Consider the following 16,378-nt stretch of genomic DNA (forward strand, 5'->3'; position numbering starts at 1 on the left):
TTCTATTCTCCACATTTCACTTGAGTGGTCTGCCTTCTGCGATTGAGAGGAGATGAGCTTGGATGTTTATATCTCCACCCTAACTGAGCTGCAGGAGATGAGCTTGGATGTTTATATCTCCACCCTAACTGAGCTGCAGGAGATGCTAGAGACAACATTCTGAAGTAATTTCCCTTCATTATTTCCCCCCTCAAACACGTCTCACTCAGCACATCACCACAGCATGGCCAAGAACAAACACATATGCTGTAACAACACACCTCTCACTCTCTCAGACTTCATCAGAGCCCTTTGCTGTCAATTTCTTTGAGACACCATGCCATTCTCTGCAGTGGAGTATAAACATAAAAGAAGATTTGCATTATATATATATATATAGCAGCATTTACACCCCGACCAAGATGTCCCAAAATGATTTATGGGCAATAAAATGTTTACTCACTTAAGTAGGAAAAACAGCAACCAATTTATACACATCAAACCTCTGCAATGGCAAAATGATAATCTGTTTTTGTGATGTTGATTGAGTACACTGGCGATAACTTCCTTGCTCTTCTTCAAAAATAGTGCCTTGTGATTTTTTTCCGTAACAACTTGACAACACAGACTTTTAAAATATTCATTTTTAGGATCAGGGCATTGCCAGGTAAGCCAGCATTTTGTGTCCATTCCCATCTGTTCTTGAGAAGGAATTGCCTTCTTGAACTGCAGCAGTCCTTTTAGTCAAGGCCCTCCTACAGCGCTGTCAGGCAAGAGTACCAGCATTTAAACCCGATGACAATGAACGAGCAGTGATATATTTATTGTTAGGATGTGCAAGTTGGAGGGCAACCTTCAGGGCATGGAGTTGACAGGTACCGACTGCCTACTTGGTGAGAGATCACAAATTTGGGAGGTGATGTTGGAGTAGTCTAGAGTAGAAACTGCAATGCATTTGTAATTCACAAATCAGCAATGGTGAGAGTGGAAAGAATGAATGGTAAGAGTGATTGATGGGCACCAGTTGAGTAAACTGCTTTATCCTGGTCCTAGAGCTAAACAACACAGATACATGCTCTTCAGCCCAGCTTATCCATGGTGACCAAGTTGGCAGACTGGTTTTGTCCCATTTCCCTGTATTTGGCCAATGTCCCTCTAAGCTCTGGATGGTTTTGAGCTTCTTGGGAGTTGTTGGTGCTACACTCATCCAGCCAACTGCATATTATTCTATCCTACTCCTGACTTGTGCCTTGTCAATGGTAGAAATGCTTTAGTGTCCAGAGATAGGTCACTTGCCACAGGATACTCAACATCTCATCTTTTCTTATAGCCACAATATTGTGTAGCTGGTTCAGTCAGTTGAGTTTCTAGTTAATGGTAATGCCTAGAATATTAACAGTGAAGGATTCAGCAATTTGAATGCCATTTAATGTCGAGGATTGCTGGTTAAAGATGACCATTGCCTGAAACTAACCTGGTGCAAATGTAGTTTGCTAATTGTCAACCCATCCTGAATGTTACACGGACTTGTTGCATTCCAATATCGGTTCCTTCATTTGCTGAGGAGTTGCGAATGGAATTCAATGATTAGTCATTACTGAACATCACCACTTCTGACCTTGTTGTTGAAAAGTTTCATTACTGCAGAAACTGAAGATGGTTGGGCAAAGAACATTGACCAGAGGAACACCTGCAGTAATATCCTGGGCTTGGGATGATTGACTTCCAACAACCCTTCACTTGGAGTCGTACAGGCTTACAGCATGGAAACAGGCCCTTCGGCCCAAGTTGCCCACACCGGCCAACATGTCCCATCTGCACTAGTCCCACCTGCCTGCGTTTGGCCCAAATATCCCTCTAATCCTGTCCTATCCATGTACCTGTCTAAATGTTTTCATTAATGTTACAATAGTAAGTACCTGAACTACCTCCTCCGGAAGTTCGTTCCATACACCCACCACTCTTTGTATGAAAAAGTTAGTCCTCAGGTTCCTATTAAATCTTACCCCCTCACCTTAAACCTATGCCCTCTGGTTCCCGATTCCCCTACTCTGTATGTCTTGTATAAGGTTTGACTTCTCTTCGGATCGTTCACCTTGTTGTGTTGAAGAGGCTTGCATGCCCCCATGATTCTGAGAGTGATGCCGTGGGAAGCACTAGCTTCTGGTAGGGCCACCCATGGCGGTAAGGTCGAGGATGAGGATCCAGACTAAGAACGATCTAACGTACAAGACCACAACGGCAGACCAGACGGACAAAGTTATCTAGAACTCAACAGCTATGAAGGTGGATGAAGGCTGCAACAAATCTATCAGCTCCAATCATCTTGGTTCCCTTTCCATTGGAATTAGTTGATTGATTTATGAAGCAAAGTGTGCTTCTTGGAGTGCAACATCAAGTACACGTTAAACAAACACACGCACAGGGGTCTTCGTTCTGACATCGGAACGTAGACCATCATCCTTGGCCTCGCGGGATAGCCACGACGACTCCAGGCATTGAAGTGTTTTACCTCTGACGTTCATTTGCTTAAATTACACCACTGTTTGTCAAATGTTGACTGGATGTTAAGGGCAGTCGCTCTCAACTCACCTCTGAAATTCAACTCTTTGGACAATATTTGGATCCAGGCTGTGAGGATGTCAAGGAATGGGTTTCCCTGGTAAAGCCCAAAATGAGTGAATTATTAGTGAGTTCTACTTGATCGCAGTGTCAATGGCTGTTTTTTTATCACATTGCTGATGATTGAGGGTAGACTGATTGGATAATTGGATTGGATTTGTCCTGCTTTTTGTCTATATATTTCGGCAATGTTCTACATTACCAGGAAGATATCAATGTTTACTTGCACTGGAATAATAATAAGTCATGGAGGCAGGTTTCAGTTCTGCAGCTGTGATGTTGTCTAGTTGCATCGTCTTTGTTATATTCAGACTTATCAGCTGTTTCCTAATATCATAAAGGCTTAATTTCCCATTAAAAATAAAGGACCTCTGACATTGCAGCATCTCTCAATAGTGGAGTATTGAGAGATGCTGCATTGTCAGAGGTCCTTTATTTTTCAGACTGTATCAGAGTATCTGACTGGAGTTTTGTACTCCGAGATATACACTGATCAGCCAAAACATTATGACCACTGACAGGCGAAGTGAATAACATTGATTATCTTGTTACAATGGCACCTGTGAAGGGGGTGGGATATATTAGGCAACAAGGGAACAGTAAGTTCTTGATGTTGATGTGTTGGATGCAGGAGAAATGGGCAAGAGTAAAGACCTGAGCGACTTTGACAAGGGCCAAATTGTTATGGCCAGACGACTGGGTCAGAAAATTTCTGAAACAGCAAGGCTTGTGGGGTGCTCCCAGTCAGCAGTGGTGAGTACCTACTGACAGTGGTCTAAGGAGGGACAAACCACAAACCGGCGACAGGGTATTGGGCGGCCAAGGCTCATCGATGCGCGAGGGCAACGAAGGCTATCACATCTGGTCCGAACCGACAGAAGGTCTACTGTGGCACAAGTCACAGAAAATTTTAATGGTGGTCACGGGAGGAATGTGTTACAATACACAGTGCATTGCACCCTGCTGCGTATGGGGCTGCACAAGGAGGACCAACAGCATAATAGGTAGGTGGTCATAATGTTTTGACTGATCGGTGTATATCTGTGATGATATTAATGTTTTTCACCCAGAGAGTTGTGAATCTGTGGAATTCTCTGCCACAGAAGGCAGTGGATGTCAATTCACTGGATGTATTCAAAAGAGAGTTAGATATAGCTCTTCGGGCTAACGGAATCAAGGGATATGGGGAGAAAGCAGGAACAGGGTACTGATTTTGGATGATCAGCCATAATCATATTGAATGGCGGTGCTGGTTCGAAGGGATGAATGGCCTATTCCTGCACCTATTTTCTATGTTTCTATGTTTCTATGGGATCTGGATAAAGCAATCATCTGAGCAAAACATTGTGCTCAACTTCACAGTGATGCTTTTACAACATACTGAGTGAAGAGTTAAAGATGAATTATCGTCAGATATCAAGGATTTATGCATCAGACATTTAGCAACTCGTTGGGATTCAGGCATTTTCAAGTTTGTCCTTTCATATCTTTTTTCATCTATTTTCCTCAATTGAATTATCCATTGTACAACTTTAGCCTATTGAGTTGCACATGTTAATATCATAGCAGATATATATCTTTTATTTTTGTCTGCTTTGGGTCTCCAACATACAGTACTCAATTCACAATTTGGAAACAACTGTTCAGCACTCACCAGCTATTTAACAGCTCCAGGTAATTGAACCAACTGCGTTTACCACTTTGGATTGATTACAATCTTGGTTGCACTTATTCATCCAAAATCCAGATGAATAGTTATAATAACATTAGCTCAACAGCACTAATTAGGATTGGGGATTGCAAGATTAATGGTAGTTCACCATCTAATTCCTTGAGCTTTCTCCAATCTATTGTACTCTGGATGACTGCAAACCACCTGGTTATTGAACATTTAAGTGGAAAGAGATTTTATTGATATTTCAAGATGTCAGATGTCAACATTTGATATATTATTTTAAAAAAAATAAAAAATCACTTCGCAGACGAGAGTACCTTTCCTGATTTTTAATCTTCTGTTCAAAGAAATAATAATAATTGGAACTAAGTTCTTTATTTTCTTATTGCTATCAATAACAAGGCCAACATTTAATATGTGAATTGTGTTGTTTGCCGGTCATCCACATTGCGGGAGCTGGTGTTATGATCGACTTGAATAGTAAGATGTTTTTTCCAAAGGGAACATCAGTGAGTTAGTTAGTATTTTACAACAACACAGTAATTTCCTGTCACCTTTTATTGATTCTAGCTTTTTTACTAATGTCATATTTATTTAATTAGCTGAATTTAAAGTTCCCCTGTTCCCATGGTGGGATTTCAACTCTGGTTCATCCCAGACTGATAGATTACCAGGTTGGAAATTCAATTTAAAGATTTTTTGCATATATAGAAATCTGGAGGAGGAATGAAAATTTGAAGCTGTCTTTTTTAAGGTATGTGGAATTGTATTAACTGAAAGTCGAGACCTGAAGATTCAGACAGCTGCACGTTGCACAAAATATGGGGATTAATCAAAGTGCACAGTCATTGCGCACCCCCAATTGATTCTTCTGATTTAATCAGTGTGAGAAGCTTGCATCATTGCTTTTCTCATTTGTAGACCACTGCTTCACCAGCCCATCTAGTTACAAAACAATCTGTAACATTTGACAAATCTTTGAAGTTATAACTAGAATGAATGGTTTGTGTGGTAAAACAAGATACCAATCGAAATGTCTGAGTCCCTTGATGTCTGTCTGACCAAAAATATACATGAAACTTTCGACATAACAAACCAAGGCGAGTGATGAATTATCAAGTGAAGTAGGGGACTCATGGGAATAATGACAGTCTGGAAGAGAAATAAATATCAGTGATATTACTTGATCACATAGTCTGTAATTACAATTTCCACGGCTAGATTATGGGGGTGACAGGGAGGAAGAAAACCCTTGTCTCCCTGCCCATCTAAAACCTGATTTTACCAGAAGTCACAGTATTAGTCAGATTTAATCTCTGTGAGTACATGAATCCCATAAGGAATTAGTTATCATCACAATGGCAGCATTCAATGTAGTCAAACAAAGATAAAAGCTGCACTCACAATTCAACAGTTTAAACTACAGTATGTGCAACTTTGTGTAAGAAACCATTTAAAAAAAATGCTGTGTAGATTTTGTTTTTAGTTTTAGAGATACAGCGTGGAAACAGGGCCTTCAGCTGACTGAGACCACGCTGACTAACGATCACCCATATGCTAGTTCTATCCTACACCATAGGGACAATTTACAGAAGCCAATTAACCTACAAACCTACACGTCTTTGGAATGTGGAGGGAAACCAGCGCTCCCAGAAAAAACACATGCAATCACAGGGAGAACGTTCAAACTCGGTACAGCCAGCACCCAGAGTCACGATTGAACCTGGGTCTCATGCACTGTAAGGCAGCAACTCTACTGCTGCGCCACTGTGCCACCCTTTAATGACATATTTACTATAGCAGGGATCCACAAGTGAACACAGCACTCCAAATGCGACCAGACTGAACGCTGCACTGTTGGCGTGTGCTGTTTAGTTTTTATGTTTTTAGTTTAGAGACAGAGCATGGAAAAGAGCCCTTTGGTCCACTGAATCCACGCCAACCATCGATCACCCATTCACACTAGTTCCATGTTATTCCACTTTCTCATCCACTCTCGACACATCAGGGACATTTTACAGAGACCAATTAACCCACAAATATGCATGTCTTTGGGATGTGGGAGAAAACTAGAGCACCTGGAGGAAACTCATGTGGTCACGGGGAGAATGTGCAAACTCCACACAGACAGCACCCGAGGTCAGGATCAACCAGCATCTCTGGTGCTGTGAGGAAGCAGCTCTACCCGCTGCACACTGTGCCTACTCACTGCCGTATTTCCCTGCTAAGGGGATTGATAAGAACCAGACAACATTTTCCCCACATGAGCACCCACGTTATTATAACTTCTATACCTTAATTTGTTTCAAAATAGTCTGAATTAACAGAAACATTAAATAATTAACAGTTTCCCTTTTCAGAAGTATGACTTTTGCTCACTAAGAAAGAAGCAACACCACCAGTTTTGAATTGTGACCTCTTTCACAATATCAGTTTGAGTAGAAGGTAAGCAAATTATTTATGGGCACAGACTATCTGGTTCAAAATGGCAACCTTAAGCTCCAGCATGATGTTATTTATTTTGCTTTACTTGCTTGAGACAAGCAGTATCATTAATTTATGACTGCCAGATGCAAGTATTTCTTGGCATATCTGCCTACCAGTAATTCCACTCGTGCTGGTCCACACATTTTTTCATGGCATATTCTGTGTAGTTGAATGAAATGTGTGCACTTTAGCCTTAGATTTATCTCTAATCACAGTTCTAACCCAGTTTATTCGCTATCTGAACTGTCCTTTTTGTCAATTGAGGTTTGGAGGTATTGAGCTGCATGAACACATTGAATTTATTTGCAACTCCTGAGGGTGGCATGATGGTGCAGCGGTAGAGTTGCTGCCTTACAGTACTTCCAGTGCCAGAGACCCGGGTTCGATCCCGACTACGGGTGTTGTATGTACGGAGTTTGTACGTTCTCCCCGCGACCGCGTGGGTTTTCCCCGAGATCTTCGGTTTCCTCCCAAACTCGAAAGACGTACAGGTTTGTAGGTTAATTGGCTTGGTATAAGTGTAAAACATTTCCCTAGTGTGTGTAGGAGAGTGTTAATGTGCTGGGATTGCTGGTCGATGTGGTCTTGGTGGGCTGAAGGGCCTGTTTCCACGTTGTATCTCTAACTAAACTAAACTAAACTACCAAAATGCAGTTATGTGTTTTTATTCTCTCCATTACTGTTTAACATGTCATTTGATTCATCCTTTCATTCACAGGTTCTAAGATTTGGGGGAAAAATATTTGTAAACTTCTACTTTGGTCTTCAAACAGTCCTTCAATTTTGTCAATCTCGTTATTTTAACCTTTTCCTGAACTGAGTGGAATACTTCAACAACTATCTTATAACCAAAGTAGACTATTTCTGAGGCAACAAAGTCACACAAGCTTCTTAGAACTGTTGACGTTTACCTGCTATTGTAAAGTCAAAGAATGTCGTAGGATCATATAGCACAGGAACACCCCTCATTAGCCCACCACGTCCATGCTGCCTGCTACACTGATCCCATTTTAACACTAATGCCATATAACCATATTAGATCTGTACCTGTTCTGGCTATAAACCTTGTGGGGGGGTTTTCTGCACCATTTCCAGCTTAATGACATCATTCCTAAAGCCACGTGACCAAAAATTCACACAATTCTCCATGCACGGTCTCTTGTATAGTTGCAATGTGACATCCCAACTTCTTTACTCGGTCCCTGACTGATGAAAGGAAGCACTCTCTTCATTCACCACTTTGTCTATCTGTGACACCACTTTCAGGGAATGGCATATTTGTGTCCCTCAGTCTCTCAATTCTGCAACAAGTTCCCAGGCTCTCCCACTCACTGTGTAATTCCTGACCTGGTTTAATTTCCCCAAATTCACCAATTCACTTCAGAGTTAAATTCTATACCAGGTTCCTCTTGCGAAACCAGATTTTATCCCCAAATCAAATTAATTATCAGTGATTTATTTTGTAAATTCCTTGCATATGGCCTTGAAGAAAAGCTTTTAAAATAAGAGACGATTTATTGATGCAGGGGATAATAGGCACCTTTGAAATGTTAAATATATAAGTAACAAATGACTAAGTAAACGACATGTATGAATCATTGCATTAACTAACTCTGTTAAATAGTCTAAAGTTGTTTTCACTTATTTAAATTCAGGTTACTCACACAGATGATGATCTTGACGTGGACATTAATAATAGTTATTTGGTGTGTGTAAAAAAAAATTAGAATTACTCAAATGGAACCAGGTTGAAATCTTAAATATATGAAGAATAATTTGTAACGTGAGAAAAGACAAATTAGGAATTATGTCCAAAAATGCTGCCTAATTGAGCTGGTTCATGGCAGAATTAACATTCTGCATATGCAAATGTGTTGTTTGGAAACAGAGTCAGAAAGTCCCAATTCAGAAAATTAGCACAATTCTGAGTACAATTTGCACCCAAATGCTGATTATACACAAAATGGAAGCTCAACTTCAGAGATGTGTTGGTGGATGCACATCACCTCGAATAGTGAGAACATCTTTGACAATGGAGCTTAATGGCTACTATCACGAGGGAGATTCTGTGTGGCCATTGTGGAACATAATTTGAATAATTGGACAGAATTGGAAAAAGGTCACCACCTGTTCCAAAAGGATCAAGATAACAGACTACAATCTAACTGATTTTGACATTGTCTTTTGCAAAGCAATCTGTCATTCTGTCTTTGGTGCATTTAAGATCTTCCAGTAGATAAGTCTCTGTGTCTCACTGCACACTGTCCCATTCACCCATCATTCCAGGTTCTCAGTTACATGCAGCAGTTCCTGATTGTACAGTGACTTGACTTTCCATCTATATTTACAAATCCCTTTGTAGCCTCACTATTCTCCTGCAGTACTATGACAATCATGATCACTGCAGTCCAGCCTTGCCATTTGATCGTTTTGAGTTTTTAGTTGTGGCATGACCTAGCAATTTGTATTTCTTCCTCTGTACCTTGCATCATTTGAAAGATCAATATTCCCTCTAGTGGAGCTGTGCTTGAGCTGTGGAATCCATGCAAGAGAATAAAGGGCGGTGCAGTGAATTCAGATTAGTTATTCATTCTATTAATTCATGCCATTGGCTCACTTTTGCTTTCTCTTTCATCTTTCTTGTTTCCCATTCCCATGAGGACAAAACCTCCCACATCATTTCCCATTCTGACTGCCACAGCTTGGAAGGCATGGTCGAGTTGGGCCGAAGAGCTTCCTTACATGCTGTATAACTCAATAACTCCAGCTCTCTATAAACTGGCTTCCAGATGACTTTTGTTCAAACTCACACAAAGGATCACAACACTCAGTGTGATAGAATTTGCACATGAAAGCCTGTCAACACTCGTACTGGTTTTGCTGATGTTGAGGGAATTACAGTGGGAATTGCAATAGAATATCAAAGCTGCAGGCACTTATTTAGCAGGAAAGGATATCTGGGTGTGCATTCATCAGAGATGCCAGTTTCTACTTAGCCCTGTTGTCAGCATTGCCATTTGGTGAACCACTGAAAAAGGCCTCATTTCCCCTGTGCTTCGGTACTAATGTATGCTTCACTATGATTCAGCCTGGTCAGATAGATCACATTCCTAAAAGCTGAAAATATTTCCAAATGTTTCACAGAAGTTAAAACAAAAGCTGGATAAGTGTCTGAGATCTGTTCAATTTTGTCTGAGAATGGGCTCAATCATCATCTGACCTTTTGAAATTAAAAGACCAATTGAACATCAGTTATCGTAGGTAAATGGCACCATGAAATAGAAAGGCAATAAAAAGATGCAATCAAGGGAGCCCTGTCTTGGTAGTGTTCCTTTATTGTAGAAGGATATTTCACAGTATTAGTGCACTAAAAGATTAAATGAACAATAAGAGTAGGTTAATTCCCGGAATGGCGGGACTGTCGTATGTTGAAAGGCTGGAGCGATTGGGCTTGTATACACTGGAATTTAGAAGGATGAGGGGGGATCTTATTGAAACATATAAGATAATTAGGGAATTGGACACATTAGAGGCAGGAAACATGTTCCCAATGTTGGGGGAGTCCAGAACAAGGGGCCACAGTTTAAGAATAAGGGGTAGGCCATTTAGAACGGAGATGAGGAAGAACTTTTTCAGTCAGAGAGTGGTGAAGGTGTGAAATTCTCTGCCTCAGAAGGCAGTGGAGGCCAGTTCGTTGGATGCTTTCAAGAGAGAGCTGGATAGAGCTCTTAAGGATAGCGGAGTGAGGGGGTATGGGGAGAAGGCAGGAACGGGGTACTGATTGAGAATGATCAGCCATGATCGCATTGAATGGCGGTGCTGGCTCGAAGGGCTGAATGGCCTACTCCTGCACCTATTGTCTATTGTCTATAGTATGGGAAGGTATGATGCCAAGCTGTCACAGTGAAACAACTGGTAATTTTGGCTTTACATAAATTTTCAGCTCCTTAATCCTGTTGTATTTACATATCCCTAACCTTTGTTATATCTGCTGTGTTGCAGTGACTTTTAGGTGAATTGAAGAAATTGGCAAATTAATCAAATAGCTCAACTTGAAATTGGTTTTTTTCAGAAATCAACCACTAAAATGGCAGATTCAACCATGATCAGCATATCAAATTAACCAAACGGCAATGTCTTTTTTTCTAACATCTTTTGAATTGGAGAAGAAATGTTTATTATTAAGCTGCCATGAAAACAAGATCTTATTCACTCAAATGAAATTCTAATATTAAAATGTTCTATTGTACGTACAAGTACTATTTTATTTTAAATAAAGATTTATATACATTGTGGCCAACAACAATGCATAAAATAAAAATTCACCTCAAATGTTCTGGTTAAACAAAGAATAAACCACATTTCAAAACCAAGACTCATCTCAGATTCTAATTATCCCCCCCAGCCATATAAGCCTCTGAAGATAGATACAAAATGCAGGAGTAACTCAGCGGGACAGGCAGCATTTCTGGAAAGAAGGAATGGGTGTGTCAAGTTACTCCAGCATTTTGTGTCTATCTTCGGATCAAATAAGCATCTGCAGTTCCTTCCTACACATATAACTCTCTATGTGCTCGTTCATATTAGATTTTGTCACAATCTTAAATTTAGTTTTTTTACAATCGGCTGCCATTTCTTCTAAGACCATAAGCTCCAGAACTCCCTCCATAGTCCTCTCCACCTCATTCAATCTTTAAGACTCTTTAATTGAGTAAGCGATTACTTCCTCAAATAGCTTCTTCTGTGACTTGGTGACAAATTTTGTATGGTAACACTTTTGCGAAGCACCTCAGGGTATTTTGTTACGTGCCCTGTATTTGGAAGCCATCCTTTTCTTGCCTAGCTTGCAGACAGAGGATGTTAAATTACCAGCAAAAATTATACTGTTGGAGGAATCAGCAAGTCCCGTTATATCAGTGGAGGGAATTGGACAGTGGTGGCACAGTGTGCATCAATGAAGAGACCTGTATTTAATACGTTGTAGCGGACACGGAGTTGTCCGTCCAAGAACGAGGCAGCAGACCAAGTTTATCCAACACCACTTTAATTCACTGCCACAAAACACTCTCTCTCCACTCACTCTCTTATCTGCCGCGCGCGCCCGTGACCTCTGACGAGCCAAAGGTTATGTACCTCATGTGGCCCACCACCAGGGGCCGCTACAACATAACTCTAATTGCCCTGTTAAGAGTCAGAAAAACACACTCAAAGGAACAAGTAGCATCTGTGGAAGCAAAGGCATCGTTGACATTTCTGATCATCACCTTGCATTAGGATCTGCAGAAATAGTCAATATTTCTGATCATCCCTTTGCCTGCACAGATAATCATTGTTCAGTTCAGTTTAGTTTATCGTACAGTGAAAAGCTTTTGTCGTGTGCTATCCAGTCTGCAGAAAGACAATACATGATTACAATCGAGCTCTTACAGTGTATAGATACATGATAAGGGAACAATGTTAAGAGTAAGGTTAAGACAGCAAAGTCTGATCAAGGATAGTGCGATGGTCACCAATGGGGTAGATGGTAGTTCAGCACTGCTCTCTGGTTGTGGTAGGATGATTCAGTTGCCTGACAACAGCTGGGAAGAAACTGTCCTTGAATCTGGAGGTGTGTGATTTCACACTCCTATGCCTTTTGCCTGATGGGAGAGGGGAGAAGAGGGAGTGGCCAGGGTGCAACTCATTCTTGATTATGCTGCTGGCCTTGCTGAGGCAGCATGAGGTATAAATGGAGTCAATAGAAGGTAGGTTGGTTTGTATGATGGTCTGGGCTGCATCCACAATTCGCTGCAATTTCTTAGGGTCTTGGATGGTGCGGTTTCCAAACCAAGCTGTGAGGCATCCTGATAAAATGCTTTATATGGTGCATCAGTAGAGGTTGGTGAGAGTTGTAGGGGATATGCCAAACTTCCTTAGCCTTCTCAGGAAGGAGATGCGTCGGTGTGCTTTCCTGGTCGTTGCTTCAATATGGGTGGTCCAGGAGAAGTTGGTGGTTATATTGATTTCGGTGCCATCAATGCAAACCGGGGTGTTATATCTACTGCTTTGCTTCTAGTCAATCGCTATCTCCTTTGTCTTGCTGAAATTGAGATGCTGACATACTGACATGGAGTCACTGAGCAGAGAAACAGCTGGTTGGGCTGGTGGGCTGAAGAATGGTTGATAGAATTTCATACAAAGAAATGTGAAGTGATGCATTTTGGGAAATCTAACATGGGGAGGACCTCCACAGTAAATTATAGGGCTCAGGGTAGTGTTGTACAACACAATACTCCAAGCACAGACTCACCAACGTCATGGATAACTAACATAACGTCTCAGCTTCTATACACAATTCCCAGACTAATGAAGGCCAGCATTCCAAAAGCATTCTTTGCCACCCTTTCTAGCTGTGACACCAGCTCTCCCTCCCCACCCCCGTTCCTTGTGCTCCACCTGAACCTGCACTGCTCCTGGTCTCTTCCAGTTTTCTCTTCCCTCACCCCTCCACCACAATCAGTCTGAAGAAGGGCCCTGACCATTAAGGTTACCTATCCACACTCTCCGGAGATTCTGACTGACCCACAGAGTTGCTCCAGCACTTTGTGTCAATTTTTGTAAACCAGCAACTGCAGTTCCTTGTTCTTTAATTCACTTTCACTTAAGCCATATAAAATCCCATGGTGTCTAGGTGGCTTCTGAACTTCTGGCCTTTAATTCAACCCAGCATTTTAACCACGTAGTTATGCTTACAAGTAACAATGTTGTGTTCAGGCAGTTTACTTACCTCAATCTGCAACAAGCACATTAATTTTCTGGAATTCCTGTCCCCTTTCTAGTGAATGCTGAATCTTCTCCCAGAGAAAAAAAGTCTAATTATTGACAAGTACAGAATATTGAACAGTTCACAAGACTTTTGAACTGGGTCAAAGAGATTACAATTGTGGTAATGACAGCACCTTTTTTAACCCCAGAGCCTCAGTGGTGGTCAGATGTGTAGACAATTTTGTTTCAATCCAATCCAACTATGTCATTCAATGTGTAGGAAGGAACTGCAGATGCTGGTTTAAACAGAAGATAGACACAAAGTGCTGGAGTAACTTAGTGGGACAAGCAGCATCTCTGGAGAGAAGGAATGGGTGATGTTTTGGGTCAAGACCCTTCTTCTCGACCTGAAACATCACCCATTCCTTCTCTGCAGAGATGCTGCCAGTCCAGCTGAGTTACTCCACCATTTTGTGTCTTTCTATGTTATTCAGTTCAGAACTTCTAAAAATTGTAATGTTTCACACAAGTGCTTTGAGAAATGAAAACAATCCAAATTGCCAGAAAAGTTAACAAAGAATCTGGACACGAAATGCTGGAGTAACTCAGCGGGTCAGGCACCATCTCGGGAGAGAAGGAATGGGTGAAGTTTCGGGTCGAGAACATTCTTCAGACTGATGTCAGGGGAGGGGGTGGCACAAAGATAGGATGTAGTAGGAGACAGGAAGACTAGTGGGAGAACTGGGAAGGGGAGGAGAAAGAGAGGAACAGAGGAACTATCTGAAGTTAGGGAAGTCAATGTACGTACCGCTGGGGTGTAAACTGCCCAAGCAAAATATGAGATGCTGTTCCTCCAATTTGCGCTGGGCCTCACTATGACAACGGAGGAGGTCCAGGCCAGAAAGGTCAGATTAGGAATGGGAGGGGGAGTTGAAGTGCTGAGTCATCGTGAGATCAGGTTGGTTAAGGTGGACTGAGCGAAGGTGTTGAGCGAAACGATCGCCGAGCCTGCGCTTGGTCTCGCCGATGTAGAGAAGTTGACATCTGGAACAGCGGATACAATAGATGAGGTTGGACGAGGTGCAAGTGAACCACTGCCTCACCTGGAAAGACTGTTTGAATCCTTGGATGGAGTCGAGGTGGGAGGTAAAGGGACATGTGTTGCATCTCCTGCGGTTACAGGGGAAAGTAACTGGGGAGGGGGTGGTTTGGGTGGGAAAGGATGAGTCGACCAGGGAGTTCCGGAGGGAACAGTCTCTGCGGAAAGCAGAAAGGGGTGGGGATGGGAAGCTGTGGCCAGTAGTGGGATCCCATTGGAGGTGGCGGAAATGTTGGAGGATAATTTGTTGTATACGATGGCTGCTAGAGTGGAAGGTGAGGACAAGGGGGACTCTATCCTTGTTATGAGTGGGGAGAGGGGGAGCAGGAGCGGAGCTGCGGGTTATAGAGGAGACCCTAGTGAGAGCTGCATCTATAATGGAAGAGGGGAACCCCCGTTTCCTAAAGAATGAGGACATCTAGTATGAAACACCTCACCCTGGGGGCAGATGCGGCGTAGACGGAGGAATTGGGAGTAGGGAATCGAGTTTTTACAGGAAACAGGGAGGGAAGTGTAGTCAAGATAGCTATGGTAGTCAGGTAGCCACAAAATGCTAGAGTAACTCAGCGGGTCAGGCAGCATCTCGGGAGAGAAGGAATGGGTGACGTTCCTTAACAGAGATGCTACACATTTCAGGGGCATGGCAGGGCAATAATTTTCTTTCTTACCAGTTTTACTATTGGGTTGTGTGCTGGTTTGATCTTGTTGTCTGCTGCAAACGGATATTTTGTTCTCCATTTTTCATGCGCTTGATCACTGTCATGTGCAAGGGTAGATTATTTAAGTCTGAGAGCATTTTGTTTTCTGGTAAACAGCAGCTGCCATGAACAGCATTACATTTCAGGCAATCTTGTCAATTTCTGGGCAAAAGTCTTAGTGCAGTATATATTGTCAACGATAACAGTACAGATCAAACTGTAGAATTCTCAGAGTAACTTCCAGCAATTGTTAATCCCTGCAAATTTAATTCAAGGGCAGAGATCATGTTGCAAACTTCAAAGGGTTGCAGACATTTGCTGCAAATGAGCACCCATTTGTCTATTGTATTAGCTTTCTTTTCAATCTAATATATCCACACAAGGCTAATTGTTTCCCTTGTACCAACTATCCTTTGGGGCTTTCAAAATACACATGCCCTTCCTATTTCATTCAATTTAAGATAGGCATACAACTAATTGAAACAACATTCGATTCTAGGCAATAAACTCAAACTATTTGAACCATTCACTCCGGATTTCCATTCTTTGCATAAGGTTTAATGTATAAGAACATGGAGCAGTACAGCACAGGAACAGTCCCTTCTGCCCATAATGTTCATGTCGAACATGATGTCAAGTTAAACTAATCTCCCCCCCAGCCACTATTCTCCTTTTAGCGCAGATCATTAATAATTTTGTGTATCCTTGATCTGTGCACTGTGGACAGCTTGGCTCGTGTATATTATTCATGTATTGTATTTTCTTTGCAGGTTGCACGCAAACAGAGCTTTTCACTGTACCTTGGGACACATAACAATAATAAACTAAACTAAAATATTATTTAGGGGAATCAAGAACCAGAGGACAGAGGTTTAAGATGAGGGGGGAAAAAATAATAGGAAGCTGAGGGGTAACTTTTTCACACAAGGGGTGGTGGGTGTATGGAACGAACTACCGGAGGAGGCAGTTGAGGCAGGTACTATTGCAATTTTTCAGAGGCATTTAGACAGGTACACAGATAGGATATGTTTAGAGAGATATGGGTCAAATGCAGGCAGGTGGGACTAGTGTAGA

Source organism: Rhinoraja longicauda, chromosome 2 (assembly GCF_053455715.1).
Source record: "Rhinoraja longicauda isolate Sanriku21f chromosome 2, sRhiLon1.1, whole genome shotgun sequence".
NCBI classification, from domain to species: domain Eukaryota; kingdom Metazoa; phylum Chordata; class Chondrichthyes; order Rajiformes; family Arhynchobatidae; genus Rhinoraja; species Rhinoraja longicauda.